Source organism: Lycium ferocissimum, chromosome 4 (genome assembly GCF_029784015.1).
Source record: "Lycium ferocissimum isolate CSIRO_LF1 chromosome 4, AGI_CSIRO_Lferr_CH_V1, whole genome shotgun sequence".
In the NCBI taxonomy this organism is placed as follows: domain Eukaryota; kingdom Viridiplantae; phylum Streptophyta; class Magnoliopsida; order Solanales; family Solanaceae; genus Lycium; species Lycium ferocissimum.
This window is the reverse complement of record NC_081345.1, coordinates 73,462,537-73,469,111: the sequence shown is the minus strand read 5'-3', so window position 1 is coordinate 73,469,111 and position 6,575 is coordinate 73,462,537. Positions and strand designations below refer to the sequence as shown.

The 6,575-nt window shown below is 34.4% G+C and overlaps 1 non-coding gene across 1 annotated transcript; it reads left to right on the top strand.

Annotated features, from left to right (window-relative positions):
* Nucleotides 1-5,149: 5,149 nt before the first annotated feature.
* LOC132055024 (small nucleolar RNA R71) lies at nt 5,150-5,256 on the top strand. Its single transcript, XR_009414489.1, has one exon. It is a non-coding gene; the product is annotated as a small nucleolar RNA R71 (small nucleolar RNA).
* The last annotated feature ends 1,319 nt before the right edge of the window (nt 5,257-6,575 follow it).

Sequence of the window (6,575 nt, the reverse complement as noted above, 5' to 3'; positions counted from 1 at the left end):
TGAGTAGGATAACTTTTATATATATGTTAAGATTGTACATAGGTACTTATCATATATATTGACATATTTATATGTAATGTGTGTACATTAAAGTATGGCTAAATATTTTACCATTGGAAATTATTTTATAAAAAAAAAAAAAAAATTACTAGACTTCCACATAGAAGTACCTACACACACACATGCACTCTCTCAACTACTAAAATATTAGAAGTTAACATATGTAGTTAATTTAATACATTACCCCACTTTTTCTTTTCTATTTTTTTTCCCTTCATTTTGTTATAGACTTAAGTATAAATTATATGTGATGTATGTAATTCATTACAGCATATGCATACAAATAGAGAAAAACAAAAACAAAATGTATATATATATATATATATATATATATATATATATATATATATATATATATAATATTTGTATAGATATTTAAGTTAAAAGAATTGTTGAAGCATGTTTTCGAAGATTCTGGTGGCGTAAGGCTTCAAACGATGACCGTTCAGTTTGAACTTTTTCTTCCCCATCCTTATTTTTTATTTCGATTGCACCATAAGGGGTTACTTCTATTACGATATACGGTCCGGTCCAATGCGACTTAAATTTTTCTAGGAATAATCTCAACCGACTATTGTACAATAGGACTTGATCTCCAACGTTAAAATCTTTATGGCGAATGAAATTATCATGCCATCTCTTTGTTTTTTATTTGTACAATTTAGCATTTTCATATGCTTCAAGTCTGAATTCCTCCAATTCATCAAGCTACAACAAACAACTTTTACCTGCATCTGGAAAATTTAGATTCAACAATTTTATAGCCCAATAGGCTTTATGTTCCAATTCCACAGGTAAATAACAAGATTTTCCAAAAATAAGTCTATAAGGAGATGTGCCTATGAGAGTTTTGAAAGCAATTCTGTATGCCCACAAAACATCATCTAATTTTAAAGACCAATCTTTATGAGAGGAACCAACAGTTTTTACTAAAATTCTTTTCAACTCTCTGTTAGATAATTCTACTTGGCCGCTTGTTTGAGCATGATATGGAGTCCTCGTTTTATGAGTTACACCATCTCTTGACAACAAACTAGCTAATTGTCTATTTATAAAATGAGTTCCCAGATCACTTATGATAACTCGTAGAGTTCCAAATCTAGAAAAAATATTTTTCTTGAGAAAAGTACAAACAACACGAGCATCATTTGTTCTGGTAGCAATTGCTTCTATCCACCTTGAAACATAATCAACAGCCACTAAAATATATTCGCAGCCATTTGAAGGAGGGAAAGGACCCATAAAGTCAATTCCCCACACATCAAATATTTCACATACCAGAATAGGGTTAAGAGGCATCTCGTCTCATTTTGAAATGTTACCGCTTCTTTGGCATTTGTCGCAAGTAGCAACATAATTTTTTGCGTCCTTGAACAGAGTAAGCCAGAAAAAGCCAACTTCAAGTACTTTTGCGGCGGTTTTTCTCCCTCCATAATGTCTTCCTACTACTCCATCGTGGCAATGACTTAAGATGTTTTCATTTCGGTCTCTAGTACACATCTTCTGATTATTTCATCTACACAAAATTTAAACGGTAAGGATCTTCCCAGTAGTAATGTCTTGCATCTTTTTTCATCTTTTTTCTTTGTTCATAAGAAAAATCTTTTGGGATCCATCCTCCAGCTAGATAATTGGCGATGTCAGCAAATCAAGGTGGTTGGGTTACAATTCTTTGTGATTGCATAGCTATGTTCATCGGGAAATTCCTCCTTGATATCGGATATTTCAGTAGGAGGGTTTTCCAGACATGAAAAATGATCAGCTACTTGATTTTCTGATCCTTTTCTGTCTTTTATTTCAAGATCAAATTCCTGTAAAAGGAGTATCCATCTTAACAATCTAGGTTTGGCATATTTCTTTGTTAAGAGATACTTTAAACTGCATGATCAGTGAATACTGTAACTTTTGTTCCTATCAAATAGGAATGGAATTTGTCAAACACAAATACTATCGCTAGTAGTTCTTTCTCAGTTGTGGCATAATTTCTTTGAGCTTCATTGAGCGTTCTACTAGCGTAGTAGATAGGCCTGAAAATCTTGTCCTTCTTTTGTCCCAATACGGCTCCAACAGCTGTGTCACTCACATCACACATTATTTCAAATGGTTGGCTCCAATCAGGAGAAACAACAATTGGGGCATTGGTCAATTTTTCTTTAAGGATCTCAAAAGCTTTTCTGCAAACATCTGAAAATTCAAACTTCACATCTTTCATCAGAAGGTTAGTCAGAGGTTTTGAAATTTTTGAAAAATCTTTTATAAACTTTCTGTAAAAACCTGCATGCCTTAAGAAACTTCTAATGGCTTTAACAGTAGTAGGAGGGGGTAATCCTTCTATAAGATCAATTTCTGCCTTATCCACTTCTATCCCTTTAGCAGTGATTTTATGTCCTAAAAAAATTCTCTCTATTACCATAAAATGACATTTTTCCCAGTTAAGAACTAGATTTGTCTCTTCATATCTTTTAAGCACCAAAGTTAAATGATAGAGACAATCTTCAAATGTCTTACCAAAAAGTGTGAAATCATCCATAAAAATTTCAAGGAATTTTTTAGTCATGTCTGAAAAAATTGCCGACATGCAATGCTAGAATGTAGCAGGAGCGTTACAAAGTCCAAATGGCATTTTTCGGTAAGCATACGTACCTTGGGGGCATGTGAATATGGCCTTATCCTGATCTTCTGGAGCAATTGATATTTGATTGTATCCGGAATATCCATCAAGAAAACAATAAAAACCATGACCTGCAACTCTCTTAAGCATTTGGTCAATAAAAGGCTGAGGAAAATGGTCTTTTCTTATGGCTTCATTAAGTCGTCTGTAATCCATACAGACACTCCATCCTGTAACTGTTTTGGTAGGTATGAGTTCATTATTTTCATTTTTCACTAATGTCATACCTCCTTTCTTTGGAACTACCTGCACGGGACTTACCCAAGGGCTATCAGATATCGGGTAAATGATACCTGCTGCTAGAAGTTTCACCACTTCTTTCATGACAACTTCTTGCATTGCTGGGTTCAATCTCCTTTAGGTTGGGCTATTGGCTTGTAATTATCCTCCATGAGAATTCTATGTATGCAAATAACTGGACTGATTCCGTTAATGTCATCTATAGTCCACCCTAAAGCCCTTTTGTGTTCTTTCAACACTCCAATTAATCTGCTTTCTTGTTCTGTAGTTAAAGAAGATGAAATGATTACTGGAAAAAATTGAGATTCAAGAAAAACATGTTTCAAATGAGAAGGAAGAGTTTTGAGTTCAATTTTTGGTTGAACTTCTTCTGGTGAGACTTCCTCATTTTCTGAATCTTTTTCAAGTGTTTCAGCTTCTTCTTTTATTATGGGGTCATCATCACTTGTCGAACCTGATTTGGATAAACATCTTTCCAATGAATCAGTAATCAACTGATCATCTTTGTATTCATCTGCAAGATCATTTAGCAGACCAATTTGAAAACACGAAGATGATGACTCATCCTCGGGAAATTTCATTATTTTTTGCATGTCAAAAATTACTCTTTCCACATCAACTCACAGTATCAATTGTCCTTGATGGACATCAATAATTGCTCTACCTGTAGCAAGAAATGGTCTACCTAAAATTAATGGCACCTCAGTATTTTATTCTATGTCAAGTACTATAAAATCTGCTGGGAATATAAATTTGTCAACTCTTACGAGAAAATTTTCAATTATTCCTTTCGATCTTTTAGTACTTTGATCCGCCAATTGAAGAGACACACCAGTATCTTTCATTTCACCAAGTTCTAATTTCCTAAAAATTGAAAAAGCCATTCGATTTATTGATGCACCCGAATCACATAATGCTTTTTCAAAATGAGCACCTCCCAGAGTGCAAGGAATTGTAAAACTTCCTGGATCACCAAGTTTTTGTGGTAGCTTATTTTGAAGTATAGCGCTATATTTTTCTGCAAGCTTAACAACAGAAACTTCTTCCAATTTTCTTTTACTTGACAAAATATCTTTAAGAAATTTAGCATAAGAAGGCATTTGTGTCAAAGCCTCTGTGAAAGGTATATTAATGTAAAGCTGTTTTAAAATTTTCAGAAACTTTGAGAACTGTTTGTCAAGTTTTTCTCATTTCATCTTTTGGGGAAAGGGGAGAGGTACAGAATGAGGGTTTCTAATGAATTCATTTTCTTTTTCTCTTTGTTCACTTGGAAGCTTAGGTTCCTCTTTATTCTCGCTTTCATTTACCTGTTATTCCTCTCATGGAGTTCCTTGTCGATCCGCATATGGATCATCAAGAGCTTTACCTGATCGTAGGGCAATGGGTTTGAGGTGCTCCCTTGGATTCTTCTCGGTATTGCTTGGTAGAGCACCTTGAATTTGTCCTTACATGAGGGTTGCTATTTGTCTTACCTGGATCTCTAAGTTCTTGATGGCTGATTGTTGACTTTCGACCCTCTCATCGGTAGCCCTAATGTGTTTTTGTATCTGGTCATCAGTATTCTTGAAGTGTTTATATAACAAGTCTTCGAGGCCTGATTGATGATTTATTTGGGGCTGTTGTTGAAATTGTTGAAAGTTTTGTTACCCTCTACTTTGATTTTGGAAACCAGGTGGTGCCTGGACCTGCTGCTTTTGATTAAAAAATCGTTGAGGATTTTCAGCACCATTAGGATTACCCCATTGAAATCCCGGATGTTTTTGTGCCATGTGACTACCAAATGAGTAATTGTTTCTATAACCAATAGCACTTACCTGTTCCTCATTTTGCATTGAAGGTTGGCATTCGTGATTGGGGTGATTACCTCCACAGACATCACAATTCTCAAGTTGAGATGGTGAGTGAGCATTTACCTGAATAGCCTCGACTTTTTGTGTGAGAGCGGCAGTTTGTTGTGTCAATGAATTTAAAGCTTCAACTTTATTCACTGTTGTTGCTTTCTTGATAATCATTCTGTCTGAAGGCCATTGAATAGCATTTTCTGAAATTTCATTCAGTAATTGTGTGGCTTCAGTAGTGGTTTTTCCCATTATGGATCCTCCTGATGCTGCATCAATTATGTTTCTAGCAGAGGGTTTAAGACCATGATAAAAAATATATAAAATATCAGAATCTTAGATACCATGATGTGGGCATTTTCTTAACATTGAGTCTAATCTTTCCCATGCCTGGTATACAGATTCAGTATCTATCTGCATAAAATTATTGATTTCTTGTTTCATTTTAATTGTTTTGGCAAGTGAAAAATACTTGTTAAGGAACTTTTCGGTCATTTGGTCCCATGTAGTAATAGAACCTCTTCGTAAGCTTGCAACCATGTCTTGGCTTCTCCTTTTTTTGAAAAGGGAAAAATTCGCAACCTGATAGCATCTGTTGTGACTCCATTGTACCTGCAAGTTTCAACTAATTCAAGAAAATCAATTAGGTGTGAATGAGGATCTTCACTTAAATCACCCGTAAATTGGCATGAATTTTGGATGGTCTGAATCAAGCCTGTGCGGATTTCAAAGTTATTTGCCGCTACTGGTGGTCTCCTTACGCTTGACTCTCCTTCAAAATGATCTGGCCTTGCGTAATCTCTAAGCATCCTATCACGTCATCGTGCTCATCAAATTGTTCTTCCACTTGATGTGGTGGAGGTGGGTTGTTTTCATTGTTCTCCATGTCTTTCAGTGAAGGAATTTGAGATTATCCTTTTCGTAATATTCTTAAGGATTTTTCAATTTCAGGATCGTATTTAACTAGTCCTCTTGAAGAGGAACGGGTCATACACTTCCTGAAGTTTTTTTTTCTTCTTAAAAGTTAAAATAATAATAAAAGGCAAACGGTTCTCAAATTAGTAGTAAAACAATTAATCTGTAGTAGACTTTGTCAATCCCCGGCATCGGCGCCAGAAATTTGACAAGTCTCTAGCGTATATATATTTTAACTCGTACTCTATCAAATAATAGTATAGAAAGATGTCGAACCTACAGAGATTGGTTTATCTATTCTACAGACATTTCTTGTTTTAATTGCTGGTTGAGAAACCCAGAAAGCGTTGAGTTGTGAGTTAATTAACTAAAAATACGCAAATAGAGCAATGAGATATATTTTGGTTTTTCACAAATATAATAAAAGGTGTTGGGATCCTGACTTTACTTGATATTTCTATTATAAAGTAAATTATTTAATCTTCAATTTCTATTTCTCATAAATGTATAAATGCCTCTCACCATTACATTTATATATTATTACTTAAGTTGAAGAATTAATTGCACTCCTCTCCGTTACACAAATTAATTATCAAAATAGTAATATTAAAGCACCAGAAATATACGCTTGAACTGAAACATGCTCTTTATAGTAAGTCCCTTTCGGTTACCTTACTTGCTATAACTAATTAATACACTATCCGCCTCTCTCGATTACAAATAAGTGTAAAATTAATTATGACATAAAAGAGATAGATGTCACTAAATAAATGTTAACATCTATCAATACAACAATTAACTATGTTACTTCTTCCGCCTCTCTCGATTACAGAATTAGTAACAAGTTAATT